The 25,333-nt window shown below is 42.8% G+C and overlaps 1 protein-coding gene and 1 long non-coding RNA gene across 2 annotated transcripts in view; one reads left to right on the forward strand and one right to left on the reverse strand.

Moving 5' to 3' along the window:
* The window catches only part of LOC138625223 (uncharacterized), a 417,346-nt gene extending 404,596 nt beyond the window's left edge, over positions 1 to 12,750 (forward strand). The window contains exon 3 of the long non-coding RNA XR_011311223.1: positions 12,724 to 12,750. This is a non-coding gene — a long non-coding RNA (uncharacterized lncRNA). The remainder of the gene's footprint in view (positions 1 to 12,723) is intronic.
* Positions 1 to 24,888, reverse strand: part of kank1a (KN motif and ankyrin repeat domains 1a) — a 55,986-nt gene extending 31,098 nt beyond the window's left edge. Inside the window, exon 1 of the mRNA XM_069705987.1 lies at positions 24,730 to 24,888. The gene's annotated coding sequence lies outside the window, so the exon portion shown is untranslated. The remainder of the gene's footprint in view (positions 1 to 24,729) is intronic.
* Positions 24,889 to 25,333: the final 445 nt, after the last annotated feature.

Raw genomic sequence — 25,333 nt, forward strand, 5'->3', positions numbered from 1 at the left:
CTTAAAAATCAAATCACAGCAACCAGCGTTGTTATTGTCAAACCGTTAATCCTGAACGCCGTACAGTATGCCGAGACCCGTATGAACTTCAGATAATTGACAGGATGTGGTTCAACAGTTCACATTTTCCACTGTGAAAAAAACAAAAAGTTCCCGGTTTTGTAACTTGCGGGTCAACAGTAAACAGCACGAGAAGTTACCGGAGGGCCGTGGAGGCCGCAAACCCGCCGCGCTGAATATTCAACGGGGTTATTTTTCCCCTAATAAAAGCAGAAGCTGAAGCTTTAATGGAGGGAAAAAGCCTCGAGACAAACTGGGATGTTTTTATTAAGAACATCAGAAGGAGCTCAGGAACACAAAACACAAACACATGAACTGTGTGCTCAGCAGGAAGTAAAAGCATCCTTCTTGCAAGAATAGAAAAACACAACCAGAGTTAAACTAAAGAGAGAAATGTGTGTTTCTGCGCTGGCATGAACATACAGAGAGCGCATGTGTACATGTGTGTGAATGTGGATTATTGCAGAACAAGCAGTGGCTACTTGTCGTCCCGGCTCAGCATCTGGCCCTCATTAGGAAATGCCTTTGAAGCTTTGGAGGAGAAGCCGCTGTGCCGACTGCGGAGAAGACGCGGGGCGGGTGAGGAGGCCAGACGCCTTGACAATGACGTTCTCTACCGTTTGGCAGCGCTGGCCGCAGCGCTGACCCCGGCTGCTGCCGTCCGACGGCTCCTTTCCCTTTGAGGTCCTGCGTGAGCCCGCTGAACTCTGGAAGCCGGCCTCGAAGCCTTCCAATTATACGAGCAGAAGAGGGAGGAACTTACAGGAATGAAAGGATTGTGTCTCCGACTTTATGAGTCTACCGTCAAGACTCATAAAGTCGGAGACACAATCCTTTCATTCAGAGGGTGGCATTTTCCTGAGAAGTCACAAGTTCAGAGACAGAAAACTAAAGAAAACGCTCCCAGCCACATCTGGTTAAAAGTAAAAACTTCCCATCCCCAAAGGAAGCGTTTGTTTTTTTTCCCAAGCAGCGCTCCAGATCTGTCGTCAACATACAATCGTCTGCTCGATAGTTACAGTGAATACAAGCAAAGTCAGACGCAGCTCATCGGAGAGAGGATAGTTTAACGGCAGCGTAAAACAAGGCTGAGCGTCTACGGCCATGCCAGCAGTTCAATGAGGCTCTACCACGGGTGCGTTGAGGACAACTGGACTCAAAGATGGCGCTCACTGAAACGAGGGCTGTTGCCTGCGTTACCGCTCAGCCCATAATAACATGCAAATAAAACTCACTTTTCAAGGCACTGGAAAAGTATAAAAGCTCAGTGGATTAAACTTCGTAGTACAAAGAGTAAAACTAGATGGTGTTTTGAGCTAAATGCTAACATGCGCCCAATGACAATGGCACCATGCTGATGTTTAGAAAATATAAAGATCTTGGGTATGTGTGGGAGCACGATCACAGTAATTAGCTCAAAACAATAAATATGAAATTCCCTTGTTTTTGCAGAAAAGTAATTAGCTAATTGTCATTGTATCAACTCAAACTTCTTATATGAGAATATCAGCTTCTTGTCTGTCTTATATCACCATAAACTGAAGATCTTTTGTTATTGTTGTGGGACAAAGTGGGACATATTTAAGCCGGCATAAAAATATCCCCGTCTGAAGGGCCGAAGGCGTCGGGGCCGAACATGACGACCGATCGTTTCATCGGGAACATTCGGGGCTCCAGACTGACTTTTTACACCGGCGGCACCGGCTCGTCAAACTTTTTCACACCATCAATAAAAGGGACAAAAGGACCAGCTACTGAGTGAGCCCAAGCAGCAGCCAACCGTGACGTCACCCGTTGGTTTGTGAACTGCTGTTGGGAAGTCTCCAGTTCGGACTCTGACCGCCGCCATCTTGTTGGTTCGGAGCGGTTTGGAGCCGGTGGTGACCACGTTTGGACGAGCGGGGGAGGAACGAGTGCTCGATCCGACTCCATCAGTTTGGAAACCCGGCGACACTACGGTCCACCCACTGAGCTGAAACCTGACTGCACCGCACACCTGTCAATCAAACAGACACGCCCACAGGAACACAGCTTGTTGAAGGCCTATTGGTGAGTGATCGCCTTGATATTAAAGCAAAAACAAAAGTAATGGCCTGTAGTAACTACTCTGCTGTATCAAACAGTAATGTGCATCAACCACAAACTGCAGTAATCTCAAAAGGAAAGCGCTGAATCTGCAGAAACTGGTGAAAGATGGACACCAAGAGTTCAAATGTTCACGCAAAGTGTTCAAAATAACCAAAGAGGGCCAAAAAGGACAACATTTAAATCCTAATCTAGAGAAAGGTAATGAGTCAGCCTTCAGTCAGCCCTGCTGCCATCACTTTCAGCTGCCTGCTCTTCTTCCTCTGGTGCAGCCGGAGGCCTCATCATGAGGATAAACACAGTATTCAAGTACAACAGCTTAATTAACACTGTAATCATGGAAATCAAAGGGAATTATACACTCCAGTCATTATGTTCTCAACTGTCCTTCATCCCTGACTGATTTCTATGTCATTTTATTGCTTTCAGAAAGTGTGTACAGCATGCATCGGGAAACAGATGCTTGAAAATAGATCCTTGTTATTTAAGATGGCAACAGACCTCAAAATCAGACGATTTGAGCGCAAAACTTCTGGCTTCTGGAAAGAGGATTTAAAATTACAGAGAGTCAGGTTGACCCATCTGTTAGACACATGCAGAAGGAATCTAAATCCAGCTGAACTTTAAATCCACACCATATTGAACTCTTTTAAAAGTCCAGCAGCCTTTCAAATACTTCATGTAAAAATGTGGCAACGGTTGAGGTAGGTTTGTAAAATGTCTGAGTCTGAGAAGGGAAAATAAGCAGTCATTTACTCAGGTGGTTCATATCTTGTAGAGAATCATTTCTGGTGATGCAGCAGGTTGGCATTGAAGGCAACGCCGGCAGCCTTCAGGTGCCGTGGTAACAAAACACTCCAATCACAACGCACTGTGATGAGCCGACACTCGTAGCAGAGCCGGTCAGACACATTCAGATCCTGCGATACTCAACAGAGCAAATTAACACCACGACGCGTAAATGTGCTTTTATATTCAGCAGTTAATGGATCATTATTTTTATTGGTTTAGAGTCAAATAACTGGGTATATTATCACACCCCCAGTAATTATAGAAACAAAAACCAAGCTTGCAAAAAGCTGACACTCAGACAGTGTTTTTTATTTTCATTGCAACCAGTTGCATATTTCAACACCATTCAGCTGCTGTTACTACATGCAGCAGTTTCTAAGAAGACTAGTCCACACGCATGTCTGGTATCTGTCCTCTAAGCCTCCAACTTGGTAAAACCATAGAGGAGAGCACATTTTGAGAAAAGTGTCTTCGATTGCCGTCTCTCCATTTCAGGAATGCGCGTTATCTGGTTCAGGGATTTATCTTGACAGCTGCTTTCCAGAGGTTCAGTGTCCCCTCCTAAGAATTTGGTGCCTGGCCGTCAAATTCAAACAGAATAGCAGCAAGCTTAGCAGGATCCTCCCTCCATCTGAAGACAAAGTGCCACCTCAGCAAGGTTTGAACGACTTAAAATGAAGCTTCAAATCAAAAACGTGAAAGGAAAAATGATTTCAAAAGTATCACAGACGGCTGGATTCCAGAGTATCTGTGCGCGAGCTCTCTGCAGACGGGGCTGTGCGATTTACTCTGACATTTGCTCTTTCTGCTGCATGACAGCCTGCTTGGGATAGAAATGTGGCGGATGCACTCCAGCTCTGCACCCAAGATTGATTACTCCAGATGAACTTTTCTGCCTGCAGCTTCTTTCTATCAGCTGCGTCTGACAGGCTACAACTTTAAGTTTTGCCAATTTGTCTCATCTTGAATTGCTTCAATCAGATTTAGCCTTCAGCTTATTTGATTTAATAACACTTCATTTGTTTGTAAAGGGAGAAAAAAAAACAAAAAAACCCACAGGTGCAGGTTTGCAGCACCAGGAGCCATTTTTTGGGAGGAAGTCCTGAATGAGCTAAAGATCCCTTTCACCAAAACAACCTCTCGATGTATCACTTACTGCCGCGTCTTACAGCAACAGATCGCCTGCTGCTGCTGCTAGATTGAGGATATATTCGGTCTTCAGACATACAAGGACTGTTTTTATCTTTCTCGCTCGTCGTTCCTCAAATATCCGACAAGGGAAGGAGAAGTTCTCCCTTTACGACCGACACTGGAAGCTTTACACACAGCCTGTTCAGGTTACTGCTGCATGAAGTTTCTCTGAGCAAAGATTTAAGAGGAATAATCCACACACACACACACACACACACACACACACACACACACACACACACACACACACACACACACACACACACACACACACACACACACACACACACACACACACACAGTCCTTCTGCTGACAACACCGCCCCCTAGAGGACAAAACATGCCTCAGCTCCAGCCAGCATGAGGCTCCAAAAATGTTTAACTCCCGACAACAGCAGCAGTGGAAAAGTGGATGTTGGTAATACATGTTTCAAATATCATCATAAGTAAAATGTGTGAATTGATCTACACACTGGGGTCCATATTCAGACGGAAGATTTATTGCTTCCATATTGAATAGATTGATGAATATTTTCTTCATGGATGAATGTGGTTAATAAATGTTTTTTGTTCAAACCCCAGAGACACAGTAATGTACAATGATTATAAAATCATCACATCTGAAAGGCTAGCTTCATCACGAAAACAATCTGTCTGATTCAAAGATTTAACCCCAAATTCCAAAATAAGCAAACAGATTAAAATAACCAATAATTTCAGTTTCCCGGTCTTTAACATGTAACTGGACATTAGTGACTTTTTAACCTCTGCTTTCCTCATCAGTCTTCCTTCAAAAGAGTTCAGACGCTCTCTGGGGGAACCAACAAACATCTTCAGCATCTCTTACCGACAACGAGTTGAGTTTTTGACCTGTTTTTTCCCCAAACAGCAGCAGAATCACGTGTTCAGAAACATTCACATTCCGTCTCTGTGCATCTTCTCCTGTTTCTTCTCTCCCTCATCATCCTCCTCTCCCTGAATCACTTCACCGGTGTGGTTTGGGCTATTTTGAAGCAACCCTCTCCCTTTATCCATCCCCTTCCCCTAAATCCCCCCCGCGTCCTCCTCCCCCACACATGCCCTTCTCTGCACTTGACCAAGGACAGGCTGGAGCCACTTATTTGTTTAGCTCTTGAGTGGAGTCACAAAGGCGGAGGGGAGCTATGGGCCGTTGAACACCACCTGCCAGTCACAGCCCGGTGCAGGGGCACCCTCCTCAACAGGACACCATGCAAAACCAAAGTCGTGCAAAATGAAACGTACAGTGTTTTTGTTTTTTTCCGTTCACCGAAAGCTGAAAAATGTTAACACGGTGCTCGTCACTCTCACGACGAACGCACTTTACCACCAACGCTGATTAGTCCACCCTTCAGAGTTGCTGTGCAAACGTTAATACGCACAGCGTGTCCGGACTTTATTCACAGCGAATTAAAAACTGAAGCTGTGAGCGACAGTCGGAGCAGCCAGGCTACATGACCGAGCCCTGACCTCATGTTTTCTAACTCTTAAATAAACTTGCATATCTCACAAACATGGATGTAAGCTGCTAACACGCGGTCCAAGGGGAGCTAAATAAAAACAAATAGTGCGCCCGACCGTCCTCTCTGGTTTAATAAAACGGAGAGAATGAGGCCATCCATCACACAGAGGAACAATCCAGCTTTCACATTTCTTTAACAAAAGCCAACAAAAAGAATTTTAAATACACGAGAGCGTCAATGGTCAGATGAAGTCTGGAGCTCCGGAGAGAGAGTGTCCGCCCCCGAAGCGTTCCCTCGTGTTGTCAGCTGGCTCGGAGGCATTGTGGGAGAAATTCCACATCTTAAGTGCTCCCATGTTTGCTTTTGTGCCAAGCGAGCCCACTCTGCTGACCTTTTGGAGACGGACCAATGAGCTCCAGAGCTGCATCCTCGGCTGCCCTTCTCCTCTGACAGCAGCCTGACAATGAAGAACAAGCTAATTAAACTGATGACAGCATGAAGGGGAGGAAGCAAGCCAACACACACCAGACTGATTCTAAAACCAACAGTCCAAAAACACTGGGGAAAAAAACTTGACAAGTAAACTGTTGTTTTTCATTTAACAACAGGATCAGTCCACATTTTCACCTTCACACACAACTGATTCTGTGCTGTTGTGTTAATGTGTCGGCGACGCCGACATCGTGCTGGTTGAACAGATAACTATGTCAGGAATGTTTTTGGAGCCAGGGAACCTCATCTGCATTGATTAGAGAGTTTTGTTTTTGTTCAGCTCGCCCCAAACACTTGAGCTGCTGGACCAATTATGGTGTTAATGAGTCACACAGTGCTGGATGGCTGCCAGGGGATGGGGAGGTGTGGTGCTGTTGTCCCACTAATATATAGAGATGCAGCTCTGTGGGCTCTGGTACCCACAATCATCAAAAGCTGCACGTGGGAAACGTCCTTTAGTAGCAAGTTGTCACACAAGCATGAAACCTGCATGTAGCCTTTTATATGGTATTTTATAGTATTTTATAGTCGGGGCTTTAGGTCACTTCGCTCACGAGGATGCTCTTTAGAGTAGTACGTTTGGACATGTTTTCATCACCATGAATGATGTGCCATGTTGGAAAACTGTAATAACTGAAGCAATGATCTGGTGTACTGGATGAATATTTGCAAGAATACAGATAGATATTAGACAACATGACCATGAAGTATAAAATACTTTAATAGGCAATTTAAAAAAAAATATTGTATTAAGTTATGCTTAAAAAAAATGTGTTAAAACTGATCTTCTAATTAAGACAGGATGACTAGTTCTATATGTATCTTGTATATGAACACAGAGGGAGCCCACAGTGAGGTTTACAGGCGTTATATTGAAACATGTTAATGATTAACGTTGGATTTACACCAACTGAAAGTTAAGTTGAACCTGCTTTCTTGTGATTTCAGGAAGGTGCATTGTGGTATTTAAGCCTCCCACATACTCCAAATGAAAACTTTTGAACACAGTTTGAAATTCCATGTGAACTAAACTGACACTTCTTAAATAGCAGCTGCATGTTTTTAGTCACCTTTTACTTGCTGTCCCTGTTATCCAGTTTTTTTCCTACATCTGTAAGACCTGAACAACTCAATGATACTCTCTTAATGTAGTTTCAGCTACAGTGCACACAGCAGCAGTAGTACAACATTGTGTATTGCTCACAAGCACATCATGAAGGGCCTTTTTCTCCCCATGTTTGCCTCTTTAACCACCTCCACCCCCATTTTTTTTTTTTTTTTTTTTTAAACATCTAAATAAAGGAATCGAAATCGCCCATGAAAAACCGGGATTACCATTACAGAGCCTTTACAACCAAATTTCTGAAAAACATTACAAATCTAATTTTACATTTCAATCAGACTATGTTTTTATGGAGCTTGCTTTTAAAACCCATCATTCAGGACTTCCTCAGGAGCCTATTTTTGTCTTTACTCTCCAGGGGCTGCAGTCCCAGCTGTGCCATGGTCCAGGTCCTGGGAACAAAAGACACCTGACCGAGAGGCTTTCAACCGCCAGGCGAGCATCAAACCGCCTCCTCCAACAGCGTTTTCCACTCGATGTGCTATCCGAGTCATTAATCCGCTCGGCTTCGCAAAGCAGTCGGTCGTTCCGTTTGATAAAAATCTGAACGTCAATGAGACACCAGCAGAAGGCAACAACTCTGTGCAAACAACGCACATTAAAGTCATGCTAAATCACAAGTAGGAGAGAAGGACACTAAACAACAGTTTCAAATGGTTCTTCATTTTCCTCCTGCTTTTTGTTCCCTGCATTTAAAAAAAAAACTGTATTGCAATCATGAGACGAAAGCCAAAGTAAAAGAAACGGCATCAAAACGATCAATGTCTGCACAGCTTCATATTCTGCTCCCTCAGAGAGCCGAGTGCTTCCATCACTGAGCTTCTAGCACAGCTTCTTCTACAAAGGAACCCGGCTTTGCAGTGCGTTTGCTGTAGTCGCTGTTGCTATAATTGCATGATGGTCTGTATAAAAGGAGAGAAACATCACATTTAAATGTAAAACATATTCATGTCCATCTGTTGAGCACCTCGTCCCCAGCTGGCCCCGACCGTGCTGCCTTTTGTGATCGGCTCAGTGTGTTCTCAGCTGGCCTCATTGTTTATCATGGAGAGGTCAGCAACGTACTGCTTAATGTGGTGACATCAGTGGGTAGGCCTGATTAACTGGCTTCACCGTCATTTGTCATCAAGGATCTCAAGCACGCTAATCTGTGGGCTGGTTTTTAATCACCGCTCAGTCTCCGGGACGCCTGGTGATGAAAACGTTTATTTGGCCTTGAGTGGCACAAAAAGACGGCATTTTGAACATGGATCAACTTCTCCATAAGATCACAGCAGCAGAGGTTTTAACAACAAAGACCAAACAAAAGACTGAAGCAGTAAAATCCTCCGTTTAGTCCTCATTAATCCACAATTTTCCCTCTTTAAAACTTTTCACTGAAATGGACCATTCATGCTTTCCAGAAAAAAAAAAAAAAAAGAGGAACTCAAGGATTGAATCAAGAGAAGAAGGCAGACAAGAGAGGGAGAGCGGCACAGAGTGAGGACTAATCCCATGAGCGAAGTGATTTGTTCCACTCAGAGAGGGAGATAAAAAGGTGTGATTGGAAAAGAAGAGGGGTGTTTTGGGGGAACGACAGTAGTAATGAGGCGCAGACATCTTCCCAAAGGAATCCCTTCTCTTCCTCTCTCCCTGTTAGCAGCATCTTTATTGACAGAGCTTTAAGATGTCTGCACGCCACTTCATTACCAAATTTGAAAGTATAATTTATTCCCATTGGGGGCAACGACAAGGAAATACAAGAACAAAAAGAGAGAACAAGCCAGATTCAGACACAATGCCATTACCCACATCAGATAAATACAACTTTTGAAACAAGTCTCCTTTCTGCCCTTGAAGCAGTCTGGATTAAAATGAGAAAAAAAAACATTTAAATCTGACCATCTTGTTTTACTCTGTAGTACATTGTGATACCGAGCCTGCATGTACACATGGAAAACACTGTATCAAACACAAAGCCACGCCGACAGCCTGACAGACTCTCGGCCTGTTTCCATACTCTGAGAACAACAACAAAGAGACTCGCTGTCGTCATACAGTAAACTTCAACAGCGTCAGGAAGTCGTTAAAAACAGAAAATGTGTGTTTGGCTCGGCGAGAGGCCGAAGCTGCTTCAGGTGAAGATAGACAACAGAAACACGAACATGAAAACTGGTTTTAACTATTTTGGAAGCAGTTTCCCAGAAGAACAAACAAGTTTCGACTGCATTTCAAGGTTTACAGCAGGATTACATACATTCTCAGGTTATGTCATTACAACCGTAGAGTTCCTGTTAACTTCTCATCTTAATTTCTTTTAACAATGTGTAATTTTACAGAAACAATCTGGAAGATAGATGGAAAATAAATCCTTCAAGTCAATCCTAAAGTCAAATGATTGATTCAAAAATAAATGAATCAAAATAGAATTATTCATTAAACTATTTTGGTATTTAATACATCTTTTATATCATTGAAAGAAATACGAAATATTGGCTGGCATTTTCCTCTTTTAAATGGAATATTTGGGGGTTTGTGGTTTTTTGTTAGGAGACCTTGGAAAGGTTGTGTTTTCTAAATACTACATGAAATCAACGTGGAAAATGATTGCCAGATAAATAAAATAATACCAAAAATTGTGTTCAGCTCTCAAGATATAAAAATACCACAATAAATTGAAGACATTGGTTGAAATGATATTTTTTCAACTATTTTTCCTTACTGCTGACAGTTATGAAAACATTTCCCCACTGTATGTTTAGGCTCCGCGTTTAAAAAAAATAAATAAATAAAAGCTGGGACTCCCAGCCGTCCCGGAGCAGATGAAGCTGTAATAACTGTGGGACTAACTAACGACTTCCGTGTCATCCTTTTCATTATCTTGGGCCGAGCTCGCGGTTACAGGGTCATAGGCTACAAAAACAGAAGCATGCCTTCATAGGTATAATGCAGCACATTGTTTTGTGCTGGCAGTGAGGGGCTGGAGGGCTGGGGGGAGGAGGGGAGAGGGCTGTCTTCCCAGTGGGAGTCATCTCGGTGGACAATAGCTGTAACATTCCACTAGAAACACTGTGGCATTATGGCGGCCCTCTGCTCGCCCAGAGGACCTCCACCTCCACCAAAACAAAGGGATTAACTCTCCGGGTATTCAGAGAATTTTTAATGTCACCTTTGGGAATGATTCAGAGGGGATCCTATTTTTTTTTTTTTTTTTTTTTTTTTGCAGTGCTGTCAAGATGATTCAGCTCATGAAAAGTCATGTGTTTTTTTTAGCTAAAACTGTTTTTTCGGGTGTGTATTTAAAGCAGTGAGTCGAACTCCCACTTCAACAGATTAATGTGCTTTAAAATGAATATTATATATTTTCATCTTATTTTCGAGGTGCCTTTATTTACTTACGTTTTGGATTGGTAAAGAGGCTTTACCAGAGAAATATTATGAAATTATTTCAGGGCCATGTTGCCTGCCCCGACTTCCCAGGCCCCGCTAACGAACAAGCTCCTGTTAGCTGGGAAAACTAAGGGAAAAGCAGCAACAGAAAAGCAGCTGGTTTGCCCGGCAACGTCTTTTTGGTAGCTGAGGTAATAATGAAAGGGAGAAGCTGCTTAGTTTATTTGGAGTGTTAAGAGGTACAGTCCATATAAATACAATTATTAATTTCATAAATCTTGTTTTAATTTATATAGTTCATTATATTTTGGGAATTCATATCTGTTCTGTCACAGTATCTCAACATGAAATGTTAAAACCAGATGAGTTATTAAAATAACAGCACTATCTCCAATTTGAATAAACAAAACAGGCTGACTTGCAGCAGCCTGTTAAACTTGTCTGGTGATAATGTATGCCAGTTTTTTATGCCCATCCACAACCTACTGTAACTGTGCAAGACTCATGAGGTGGAATATATAAAACGTTCAGTGGCTGATCATGACTGCTGGGGTGACAGATGCAGTAAAAGATTTACTGCTCAAAAAAACGTGCTAATCAAGAACAATTTAAAACAACAAGATAAAAGCTATAATTCAGTGAAAACATTATATCACCAAAACGGTTTCCTGATCAGTAAATCAGTCATCTTCCCCTCTCAGAGTGATTCTGTTTAAGTTATCTATTCACATGTTTATGGTGTAGTTATATTATCACAATATAATTCATCCCACCACACAGCTCTCGTCTCAGAATTGAAAAAAAAAATAACTTTTGAGCCAAATGCACTAATGGAAACCTGATAGAACCAAGAAACTTCTTGTGAGAACTTGTCTCGGCCTGATGAATGCCCGACAGCCCCAACCTTCAGGCACCTGAAGCCACCTTGTGCTCCCCACTCCTTAGAGAGGATCATGGGATAGGTCAGGGAACATGTGGACGGCGTTGCCGTGGTGATCTGCCCCTCACTTTGTGGAAACTGAAACCCGAGAGGATGCCGGGCTATTGTCAAGCTGACTCCACCACAGCACCGTGATGAGGACTAAAGTCACAGCGCCAAACACTACGGACATCATTCAGGAATGCAACAACACACTTTCATACTTCAAAGCCTTGGAGTCATCTTTGATGAGGATTTGTTCTTTAGCCACCATATAAAGCAAATCTCCAGAACTGCCTTCTTTCATCTACGTAATATTAATAAAATCAGGAAAATCCTTCCTCAGCGTGACACAGAAACACTCATTCATGCGTTTGTTACTTCTAGGCTAGATTATTGTAATTCCTTGCTGTTAGGATGTCCAAATTACTCATTAAAAACCTGCAGCTGATCCAAAATGCTGCAGCAAGAGTAATGACGGGATTTAACAAGAGAGATCATATTTCTCCAGTTTTAGCTTCTCTTCATTGGCTTCTTGTGAAATCAAGAATAGCATTTAAAATTCCCTTGATGACTTACAAAGCCCTACATGACCAGGCTCCATCATATCTTAGAGATCTTATAGAACCATATAATCCTAGCAGAGCACTTCTCTCTCAGTACGCTGGTCTACTTGTGGTTCCTAGAGTTTCCAGAAGTAGAATGGGAGGCGGAGCTTCAGTTTTCAGGCTCCTCCCCTGTGGAACCAGCTCCCAGTTTGTGTTGGAGGGGCAGAAACCCTCTCTAGCTTTAAGATTAGACTCAAAACGTTCCTTTTTGATAAAGCCTATAGTTAGGGCTGGCTCAGGTAGACCTGAGCCAACCCTTAGTTATGCTGTTATGGGCCGAGGCTGCTGGGGGACCTCGTTACATGCTGAGCTTCTTTTCTTTCCTCCTACTCTTTAACTGACTCATACCTCACCATCTTTTTCTCTCCCATAGTTTTTTCTTATTGTCTGTTGTCTCCATTCAGTTCCCTCGCTCGTGTAGTTTCTGTTCTTTCTTTTGCAGATGTCCCGTCATGGAGCTGCATGTCTCTGCTCTGCGCTTGCCGTCTCTACCAACAGTTCTTCTCTTATATCTCTATGCTGTCCTTTTCTCTCTCTGCTCTCCTCTCACCTCAACCGGTCGAGGCAGATGGCCGACCACCTCTGAGTCTGATTTTGTCGGAGGTTTCTTCCTGTTAAAGGGAGTTTTTCTTCCCTCTGTTGGAGGTTTTTCTCCCTTAAAGGAGGAGTTTTTTCCCTCCTAGCTTATGTGGGAATTGTTGAATTGTTGGGTTTCTCTGTGTAATATTGTAAAGTTCTTCTGTAAGGACTTTAATGTGTTAAGTGCCATGAAATAACCTATGTTGTGATTTGGTGCTATATAAATAAAATTGAATTGAATTGAAAAGCCAATACAGAAGTATTGACAAAAAGCTTCATAAAAAATAAAACAAAGAATCATTACACAAACATGTACAATATGTTGTGATTACAGATCACATGAGTGTCTTCTCACTGATCAACGTGTCCTGCTGAACTACAGGCTCCTGTAAACGCAGCCTCATATTAAAGTGCTCCACATGTGGTGTGCTGACAGCAGGCCTTTATGAGCACAGAAGCTTTAACCAGAGCAGATAAGATCAATGGTGTCACCAGGGAGTCAATCTCCACTGTAAACAAAGCCCCACTGACCACAAGAGGAAATAATTTACTGCTGCAGTTCAACAGTTTACTGAGAAACGCCCGACCTTCTGCAGGAAGATGTTTATACACAAAAATCAAAGGCATGTGTCATGTGTCCACAGACAGGTTTTATGAAAGCCGGCTCGCTGGAGAGCAGCTTTGTGTCCAATCTGTGGACCGCTTCGGAGCCACTTCGTCTTCACCCGACTGTAGTCACTTCCCACAGGTTCGTCACATGACCGGTGGAAGTCACACATTTACTTTAATGGAGTAAAGTTTCTTAAACTGGTGCGGAGGGTGCAACGATAACGCGTTGCACTCATCCTTATCTCGACGTGAACTGATGTTACCATGTATCTTTCAAAGTGGAGGTTTGCCGTCTTGGCTGCCAACAGTTTTAAACCGCAAGATGCGATGCCACGTAAATCTTCCCGAGAGTCCAGCTAATTACTTCTACAAGGATGTAAAACGTACGTAAACTTTCTTTCACAGTCGTCAGCTTACAAGTACAGAATATCTGATATAAAGTGACCTGATACGCAGCAGGAGGACAGCTGGTCTGCCGGTTCCGTTAGAATAATGCATGTGTGGTGTGGATGAGCCGTAGTTTTCAGTCCCTCATCACAGCACCAGTTCTTCAACTACACACTGGTGACCACGGGCTGTCAACGCGACACCAGTGCAAAGCAATTAAAACTCCCCTGCTACTTATTATATTCTATATATTTAGTTTTTGGGATATTTGACAGAATGGCACTGACTTGTATTCTCCTCTCACGCAGGCACATCAGTGGTCAGATGTCTGTAGCTCAGTTCCTTTGGTCAAAACAGGTAACAAATAATACATTAATGCCTTTTAGTTGTGTTTTGTGCTCACTTTTTTTTTTCTTTTTTTTTTAAATCATGGATATCTATTAAGAAATGGAATCAATAACGGTGCTCACTCACATCAATATAAAAATTGCTTTTGTAGCCTCCGTGTTTGCATCCATGTTGTGCAGCTCAATGCACACATGGGTTTTACAGACGTCTCTCTGTAATCATGGTGGACGGGGACGACTGGGGAGTCGGAGGGGTGTCCTGCTCACTCCGTATACTCTATCAGTGATTTATGCAAAGATCCAATGAGGCGTAAACACAAAGTCTTATGGACTGACAGGTGCTCATTTACTGGACAGTCCTGCATCATAAACACAACATGGACCAATGTGGGGAAATATAAATCTGGAGACTGCCGGCATGCTGGTCACGCTGCACGTCACTGACGCCACAAATGATGATACAGATCATCACAGGGCAGATACAGAAAAGAAGAAGAGAGACATCTTTTACAGTAATATTACCGGGAAGTAATACTAGCAGTTTCACTAAAACCACAAATCTAGTACCACAAGACCTTGCGAGTTAATCGCCTTCGTTTGCACACCACAAATAAACAGCATCGGCGTGCATGGCACCAGACCGAGGCTTCCGGAAAAAGTTGGTCTCGTTCAGATTTAGTCGGCACCAGCGCCAAAATGAAACGGACCAAACAGGTCAAACCACAACAGACGGGTGAGGTATTAAAAGCCCCCTAAAACAAGTCATATCAGCCCGTGTCTTATTAAAGAGAACACAACATATTAATTTTAGGACAGCTGCACATGCCAGACAAAAAGGTGGAGCCCCAGCCGGCCTTTAGGTCAGAGTGATTGGGTCTTCACCAGGAATGTGTAGAGCAGCAGCTGTAGACACAACAGAACCCCCCCCCCCCAACCCCCCCAGGCATGCATGTTTTGCAGTGTTTTCTAATGTTATCAGGTAAATAAGAAGAAAAAACATTCATATTGAAAAAAAAGAATCATGAGAGAATTGCGGTCTCCATTTTAAGCAAGAAAAAACAAAAAATCGAGATCCTCATTTTATCCAGAATCACACAGCCGTGATTAAAGGTACGGCATGAATGACATTTACAAGGAATATTAGAAAACATAATGGTCATTTGGGAAGCTGTAACTTGTAATGCTGTTGATCTGTACTGGCTTGTACTGAGAGAGATTTCTAATACATAGTCAGCTCAATTTATTTAAATGGGACAGACAAAATATCACCGAGTAGAGCTCAACAGCAACACAAAGTACAGTCTACAAAATGACCATTTAAATAAATCAACACATCTTTTGATCAGATTGAATAAGAATTGAACATTGATGATATGTTTTTGGGCTGTTGGATGATACTTAATGCTTCACCGTTCAGGGTTTTAATGTTATTTCTAATCAATGTATGATTCTAGCAGGATCCAGGTCCCCAATAATGTGTGCACCGTTTCCATCACACTGTATCCAGGTTTCTGTTGGAGCTCTCCATGTACCATATCCAGTTTTCTCTAAACTAGGATAAGAGCTGACCTGGCTTTTTAGAAACATGGATAATATAACTGGAATACTCCAAAAACCAACCAGAAGACTAATACTGGTGTAAAAATACAGTCAAAAGGTGACTCATTCAGAACACGAAGAGTAATCTACACAGTGAGTGATTGTGTTTACTGGAAGTGCGCCGTTATCTTCCGCATAGAGATAAAAGTTCATTGTAACGTTCGGTGGCGGCATGCAAACTATGATTAAAACCCAACAGTCTTGGCATCAGCAGATTATATGAAACCAGTTTAACTCTCGAAACGAAGGCGCCTACAGAAAACGATGCAGCACTCGTATCAGGAACTGCCTTTAACTCCACATATTTTGCACTCACCTTCCTCATGTCTTAAAAGGCCTCAAAGTTATGTCGCGAGTGCATTTCGCTCGGCTGCAACTCACAGACAGCACCCGGTACCACCGCAGAGAACCGAGAGATTAACACGGAGACGTCACCCGCCGCTGCCTCACACGGCGGAGCGGTGAGCCAATCGCAGCGCGGCCGCACGGACACCGAGCACACACACATTGTAACCTGACAATACCAGCCAGTGAGGGAGGCTGTAATATGAGCAGCCCGGTGACTAGTGGGCCGAGGCTCTGCGGTTCTCTCAGCCGTAAACAGTGGCATCCCTGGCAGGAGGCACATTCAGCAGCTCTCTGTGGTGCCGAGGATCATGGAAGTGCGGCTCAATTGGGGGAGTCGTCAACAGCTTTTGCGGAAAAATTGTGCAAATTGCAAGAAAAAAATCATTAAAGTGATTTACAGTGGACTGAAAGGGTTCCAGTAGCGGCATTAAAAGCAAGGCTGATCCTCTCATTATTATTTTCATATCAGTCTGCCCATTATTGCCTTCATTAATCATTTGATGTGCAAAAAGATGTCACCTTCAAATTGCTTGATTTGTCAAAATCAAATAAACCAAAACCAAATAATCACAGAGACTGAATTGTTCTTGAAATAATTGTAGCTGATTAATCTCAGTGTTTCAGCTCTAATGAAAACAGTGTTTGAAAGTTGGAAGATGACATCTAATGAATAGTTCAATACTTTGGGAAAACACTTACCTGCTTACTTTTCAATAGTGAGACAAGAACATTGACATCAATATTATGGCAACACGTTCAGGACAGAGCTGCAGCTTGACAGCAAAATGAGGACAGAGGTTGATATTTTAACCCGTACAGAAACAGAAATGTAAAACTGACCATTTCTGTCAAGTCAACTCTATTTATACAGCACATTTAAAGAACACAATGGTTGACCAAAGTGCTGCACAACATCAAACCAAATCAAACCAATCAGAAAAACTGGTGTTTTCTGGTTTCAGGGTGTTACATGCTGTTTCTGTGTGAACGGCAGCATGCAGTGACCTCTTTAAACCTTATTGTTGCAGTGAGGCTGTCAGGTGGCCACAGAAAGTGAAACCAATTTAATCAAGTGGTAATAAAGTTTGCCGTTTTGTGTTTAGACGTAGTAACTGTTCAGGTCGAGGTACAGGCAACCAACTGTTTAACTACAGCGGGAATTCCAACACGAGTACGGCCCTGCTTAAATGATCCACATCAAAAACATCAACATGATATGATCATACGGCACGCCGTCAGGATGTGGAGCTCACAGGTCTTCACCGGACTACACGTGAATTCAAGCTGCCGACAGCCTCTGTTCTCCGTGAAGAAGATAATTACAAATGCTTGAAGTCATCACTGAAGGGTGGTGACATACAGTACGGTGTCTACACTTCATCTAAGACACACTGGCGCCCACAGTGAAGGTGGACAATCAAAGCAGCATATTTCAAACCGAAGAGCGGCCGCTGAGCACCGAGCCATTTTTTTTTGGTCTCTTACATCTCTTGATCGTTTTGTGCAACTCTTGAAAGAATAAAACCGTATTTCAGACTGTAATTGTCACCGAGGACCACAGCGGTCGCTGTTCAGAAAACATTTATACACTCACTAAACATTTGGCGACTTCATGTGTTACAATTTCTAGAAACTCGGGTTCTGAATAAGAGAAATATATAAGGTGAATAACAGAATATGGTATTTTTGGTAAACCAGGCCACCTGTTTACGGCTGGTTAACTCTCTTAAGCGACGGTGAGCTCTGGCTAAATTGAATCGCCTCCCAAACTGCCTTCTTGAGGAATGCTTCGACTTGACGAGCAAAGTCTGTGCATGCCTACATAGCTGAGGGATTATCACAGTATCAATTAAGCCCTGAATTCCCTCTGCATCTGCCTTGTCCTGTTTAACGTACAAGAAACAGGCGGGATTTTTCACTCCTCCCGTTTTCAGGCTGCGCGCCTTTCATTCACAAGTCCGTCTGACGGGATGATGACGAGATGAAAGTGAGCCGTTTCTATAATTTGACGCTTCCTTCCGTCATGCATATTGGACGGAGAAGTGTCGAGTGTTTTGCTGATCTCAATCATTTCTGCAGTTCTATAGATCCACCGAAGCTCTACGTTTGGAGGGAGTTTTGTGAGTGGAACCAGAAGACCGCTGGTTTAATCCCTGTGCTGCCAGGCAGCGACTCCCCTTTTCTTACATAGCGGATCATGAAACAGGGTTTCTGAAGTGTTCCCCAAGTTAAATGTAGGATTTTTAATACCACACAGAATGCAATGTCATCACGACCAGCGTCTAAAATTATTCATAGTGTATGAAGTTATCGACATTCATGGTATTTTTTTTTGGTTAGTAGTTCCTTGTTGTTTACACCAATAATTCCCAATAATACTGTTCATCAATTTTTTTTTAACACAACCTGGTGCAATAATCTGGCTCCTATATGTTTTTTATGATTATGAACAATTATAATTATAAACAATAATGGAGATGTAGATGTTGGTTGGGCCTCTTCATGCACAGATCACATCAAATCAAAACAGCACTTTAAGGTCAGCTGATGTCGTAACTGTAAATTTTTTTTTACAGGTTTTTAAAACATATTTTATAACATTCAATTATTGCCTCATGTCTTTACAGAATACCACATTTGAGGCACAATCCCCAGAACTATTCATCTTTGTTAAGGTTTTGCCAAAAACAGATGCGGGATTTAAAAAAATCTTTTACTGTCATTCTAAAACTAAAGATTAACCGATTGTGACTTCTTTAAAGACTAATATAATAATGACGGTCTGATGTTTGATTAATTAGCTGATTGAATAAATGGCACTCATTAGTGTTCGGTCCTATTCTCGGGGTGAGATGGATCCTAAAGAGTGCAATTCCATTTTAATAGACAGTTCCATAGATTATTAGGATCAGTTGATTGTTTCTTTTTCTTCCCCGTCTGCATGGATTGTATCGTGGTTGCCTGATAGTGTTGCGTTATATATTCAATAGATTTATTGGGAGAAATAAATTGAAAACGGATCAATGTGACTTGAATGCGACTTGTGAGCCTGCAGATCAGCTGTTCCAACGTTTACCCCGAGACCGCAAAGGATTGGTCAACATGTTCTGACCCTATGAGCAGAATAATGTGTTGAGAGGTTATTCATGGGGTGGAGAATTATTTTCTGAAAAACATCTTTCAGATGTAGTCCACACTGAAAAATGCAGTTTAACTGTGTGCCAGTACTTCCCCCTCTCTCACATGCCTCAGGCCGAGCAAAACGTATCTTCAGTCTCGCGTATTAATAATGACATATTATATTAAGTCACAAGTAAATGTGTCCTGTATACGAAGTGAAGCTTCATCTGGTGGTTGTGCTTGGAGTGAATCCAGTCCTGAAACATCTGCGCAGCACAGTCTCATGAACACCGTGAATGGCGCACAGAAAGAGCCGCTAAGCTTTTCACAGTCTACTGGCCCACATATGTGGTTGTCTCTATTCCTGACGGCCAGTGCATCGCCTCTCTTAAGTTCACAATGGAGTGTACGGAGTCTCGATGCGAAGCAATAATGTACAGCCATCGACAACTGTCGGAATCAAACTCCACCGTTTCCCAAACGTCTAATCAGTGTTAATTCATCAGTCAAACCAACTAATCCATCAATTTCTACCTAAAACTCCAACTGTTTGTGGTAGTTTTGACTCCAACATTAAGGCAAAGAAACTCTACGCATGTCCATACAACCAGTGAAAGTGAGCAAACGTCTTTCCCCTCGAAGCATGGGTAAGGCAGTGAAAGATAATTAAGTGTTTTGTGGGGTTTCTTGCTTCACCACACTGCCTCTCCTTCCATTATGGTTAATATCACAACACAATCATTGGTAGCAAGCCTCGTCAAGCAGTGTGCCTTTTCATCAGGGCGTCTTTCCTAGTGTGGAATTAATCCAATTCACAGGAACATCCCACAAAACACAAAGTCGTGTCGAACGCAGCTCTTCAAGGAGGACTGACTCCGACGTTCCTTCACAACATCTCTCGTTTAAAAGCCCCATTTACATCTGGTAAGAATTGTATGTGGTGTAAAAATACTGGAAACAACATGTTCGAAAGTGGTCACAAGTGATTTACTGAAGTGATTCAGTAAAATATTCATGTTTATGAAAGTAAGGTCAACATTATATATCTATAATCCAAACGGTGCTGCAGGTATCAATAAGACAGAGTATGCAAACAGGAGAAATGAATACAAAAAAATCAGATGAGCAATAAATTCGTCACTCTCATTGAAACTACATTAAAGTGAAAATGGTAAATGTCTGTGATCCCGCATGATTGTCTCTGACTACACATGGTGCCTGAGAGGCAGCATGAGTGAAAGAAAGGGATTAACATACCAGGAAACAAAACATCTTTGTGAAGCACACTCCAAGGTTTAGCCAGGGTTAATATCAGCCACACAGAGCAACAGCTTCCCTCACTCATGTTCACCGCTACAATTTTCTTTCCAACAAAAAAACCTCACACAAGCTGAAGCATGCAGAAATGAATCATCTAACAATTCTGCAAACACTCAGGAGGCCACAAATGAAAGCTTGTTCAGGTCACAAGAAAACAACAGTTCACTCAACACTTCTTTGGTGCACATATTCTTATATTATATAAAAAAAATAATAATTCAAAAAGAAATAATATATAAATATATTTACACGACAGTCTGTCAGCTTTGGCGTTTGGCACACGTGTCCGTTTGCTCTTTTGTAATTCCTAAATGTCGATAAAAGAGACTCTCAGCTGAAATGCAAGCTCGCGAGAATTGCCCTTAATTAAGTTCATGACCTCTGCAGAAGCCACCTAGAGGGACTTCAGCTCCACACGCCTACAAGGCAACAGAGTTCATCAAGTCACCCATTGGTTTGTGAATGGCCGTCATGATGCTTCGATTTCGGATTTTTGGCCGGCGTGATCCGTCCCGTTCCAAACGGGAGCGAGCGGTGGTTCTGACTCGATCTGACTGGAAAGCCGGTGATACTACGTCCCGCCTACCGATAGCCGTAACCTGACTGCACCGCAAGTGTCAATCAAACAGACCCCTATTTTCTAATTAATGACGGGATTATTTTCAAATGGACGACCAGAAAACCAATGAGTGACTTTAGCTAGACAAACGAAGATTCTCTGAGACTAGTTGAATGAGAGTCTATGTGCCACTAGAGGTTGCCACTACATGGTATTACAGTTTAAGGCACTTCCGTAATCAGACCCAGACGCTACGTTCACTTTTATATACAATCGATGGTCGGGACAAATAACTTCCTGGGGTTTCCATCGGTTGCCTGGCACTTGGTCCTGACCATTGTTTGCTGTATTAATGTTAATGTGTGTTATCCCTGATAACTACCTAAATAAAATGAAGACAGTCCATTGTATAACCGCCAAAAACGTTCGCTGTGAACTTAATTTGCATGTTCAGACTACTTTGTTCAACCAACCAACAAGTTCTCATGTTAACGAAGTGTAATGATCAAGCATTTAAAATGATCATCTTCACACACAAATTTACACAATGTGCTTTCAATGTCTGTCTAATGAGCCTGACAGCATATAATATTGTGATCAGTTATGAAGAATACAAACTCAACCAACTCAAATGTTTCTCACCCCATCTCAGAAAGATTCTGTTTATCACTTCAATAATGACTTCCTACAAGCTCTGCTAACAGTGCGGCGCTGCCTGGCAGCTGTCCCAGTCGCTGGAGATCTTCTCGGAGGATTTCCTAAAGCCTGACTTTTCTTTTTGTGTTTTTATTACAAGCAGCAGGTCCTCCATTTAAAATCTTCCACAGAGACATTGTTGTTTTAGACTTTCCAAGTTTTTGCTGACACGCTGCTTATGTGATATCTCCCTAAACACATTTGGCTTTCATCAAATATGTACTTTGGTAGCGTTCTCAGGAGGGTTTGGATTTTTGGGAGCTCTAATTGTTTAGTTTCAGTGGATCTACAGCTCAAAGCAGATTTGATCTTGTAATAACACGGCAGTCCCTGAGGCTCACATAGGTCTTCATCCCACACTTTAAAACCTGAGCAGCTGTAACAACTCCCTTCACCTCCAGTCAAACCAGTAAGAGTGGTTTCCTCAGCGACGCTCGCACAGAAAGATGGGAACACAAAAGTTCATCCCTTCAAGTTAGAGCAGCCAAAGAAGTGTTATATTTAGCACTCAAATGTGCACGAGAAGCACAAATGAAAGAAGCATGCACAGATGTTCAGCCAAAACTAAAATTACAACTCGGCACCCCATCGACATGAAATTACAGAGAAAACACCAACGGATTCCACGCAAACTGAACACCCGCAAGAAAAGCAAGGCCACATCTGAGGAGCTGCTCGTACAGGGCTGCAGAGTGGAAGTCGTTTTCTCTGAACAAACACCAGAGGGGTGGGAGTCCTAAATCACAGGGAGGCGGCGGAGGGGGTTAACACGTCTCTGCAGCGGCGGCCCAGCTTTGATCTCGTGGACCGGAGGCTCGTGTCATTAAGGTGATAATTGAGAGACCCCTGCCATATGTCCACAAAGGCTGAACGAGCAGCCCCGCGACGTGGACCCCCGAGCGCCGCTAAGCCCGATGTACCAACCGACGCCAGGCTGCACTCCCACCAGATCTGCTTATGTGTTAGCGGGGAGCCAGTGAGAGGCTGTGAAACGCGATGGGTGGTGCTGTAAGACATGCGCCATGCACAGCTTTAGCACTAAGCCTGTTACAGTACAGAAAAGTTGGAACTTGGAAATGTCAGTGAAATACTGATAAACACGAGGCCCACACGCTATAATCAGTGCAGTCTGAGGTTAATGACAGGCAAAGTCACTTTTATGCAAAATGTATCAAAGGTCACCTCAAATGGGAGTATTTCCTGGTTTATTCATCTTCTGTAAACTGAATATGTTTCTAACATTTTATAGGCCAAACAATTCAGCACTTAATGAAATCACCAAAACACTTCATAATACACATTTTAAATTATAAAGAATCTCACAAATTTAAGCAGCAAGGTCTTGACAGTGAAATCAATAAATCTATTCTACAGGCAGCACTTTAATATGAATGTTTGTTTATGTATTATTCTCTGATTACAGACTCTGAAGAATGTGCAGACACATAAGCAGACAGAAAACCCCTCAAAGCTCTTTACAGTACACAGTGTATGTTGCACCATCATGGTGGGAACACAAAAAGCTATGAATCTGCTTGGGTATTGATTGGCATCGTTGCATTTGCATGATACAGAGAGGTGTTTTACTTCAAGTAATGTGTCTCCTAAATGAGATCAATGTGGTTCAAGGCTATTTAATGTAAAAGATAAACAGCCTGTCAACATACTTGCATGGCTGACACTGAAAAAAAAGTTTAAATGGTGAGGATGGGAGCACTAAATTATCCATGTTTTAATGAACAAAATAAAGTGAAACTTGAATTCCTGTCATAAATTAACCCTGTAGAACGATGTTACACAAGAAAAATCAGCATTATATTAAAAATCCATCGAAAATATGATATTTTCCTGAGGCGAATTAACAAAAGATCACCGAATTCACAAAAACCACAGCAGGTTGGGACGTCCATGTCTGAAGGAATGCTTTGTTAATAAGTCTCCTGGATGAAAGCACTGCTTGAAATCTGTACTTATACCCAAGTGAAGACAAACAGATTCCAGGTTATGCCAAAAGTGCCACACTGGAAGCCAAAGAATTTCATTAAACTCCTTTCATATTCTTCCTTCTTGACGTTCCAATTTTGCGCTTTATCTCTAAAGAAAAGTGGGAGAGCCTGTGAGTCAGCAGAAGATGAAAAGCCATGTGTGCCACCTCTTCAGCGGCACAATAGGGACCACCATCCAGGTCTGCATCCCCACTAATATGACCCGAACACACCCTCAGCTACCCACCGTCAGGGAGAATTAAAAGGTGGTGCCGAGCTAGATCACAGAGGAGTGGCTGGAGAAAAAGAACCGTGCTGTATGGTTTGGATACCAGATATATTTCAAAGTTGATGACAGTCCCTTTCAGTGGCCCATAAAGACGCCTTTGTTAAGAGTCAATCCCTGTACTGTACTGCAAGCTATGAGGAGGCGGCAATGGAAATGAGACTACTGAGAGAAAGAAATTGTAATACTGTATTCGTGTGTTTGAGTTGAGGATGTTTGGGGCACTGCAGGTCTGTGGTGAAACCTGGTTTCAGCAGTTGAAGCCAAGGGAAAAACGGACCATAAAAACAGTGAGGGATTAAAACTGTTTTAAGGGTAAAAGTCTTCTAAGGATTCAACACTTTGAGTCTCCGTCGCCTCTTCTAGAGCGCATACCATGCTTCCCTGCCCTTGGAACTCAAAGTTCAACCCATTCAGCCGCATGTAAAGCACTTCCAACTCTAGCATGACACTTGTGTGGGGCAAAGGGACTTGTTTAATCGGAAGGAGAAAAAAAAACTGCACCGGATTACCACGACGAGCAGGTGCAACAAACACCATATGACTTTAAACATAATCCTTCTTACCCAGCAGCGCTTCATGGGATTGTCTGGTCTGGTCGCTGCAGGACCACCTGACCAGCAACATGCAGCGAAGGCACATTGGACTTATCGCAGTAATTAAACCCAGGGCTCGTGCATGCCTATATATGCACGAAAACATCCTCAAAGATTTTAAAGACGAATCAAATAAACAATACACCTCCTGTATTTATCAGAAATGAGTTCAACTTACCCGACGCCAAGTGTCTCCCAGGCTCTTTCTGGACTTGAATGCAACGCCTCCTCTTTGTTAACTCAACTAATTGTCCTAGAACTAGATCAACTTAAAGGCTAAATCGTTCGGCTAATGTAATAACTTCACCTAAAACGCTGCGAGGTTGTACTTTATCCCCGCGGCACACGACACGTCCCGTCCGCACCACCAGCAGCCTCTTTGTACTTGTCTCTTCAGCACGGCAGCGAGGTGACCCGCGGTCATGCGCAGTCGGTGCCCAGACAGGCTCAGTTCCCCACCCCTCCACACCCTCCCTCCTCCTCCTCCTCCTCCTCCCCCCTCCCCCACGCGTGTTGACATGAAGGTCAGGCGGTGCTACAGGTGTCTCTTACCTGGCCACAGCTTGGCCCACTCTTACCGGCCGAGCCACAGAGATTGACACTGAACAACCCAGATATTTACTCTCGTCCTCCAGTTAGTTCAAGTTAGTCCAAGAAAACGTCACCGGCTCCTGCATTTGTTGTTTCACGTTAGCCTGTTTGTTTACTAACCAGCAACAATAACAATAACCGCTAACAATAGTTTAACATCACTTAAACACCTTTTAGTTGGAGTGACTAAC

The sequence above is a fragment of the Brachyistius frenatus genome, unplaced genomic scaffold, assembly GCF_029030835.1.
Source record: "Brachyistius frenatus isolate BFR_SWC_R1_liver_20210118 unplaced genomic scaffold, ASM2903083v1 Contig_60, whole genome shotgun sequence".
NCBI classification, from domain to species: Eukaryota; Metazoa; Chordata; class Actinopteri; family Embiotocidae; genus Brachyistius; species Brachyistius frenatus.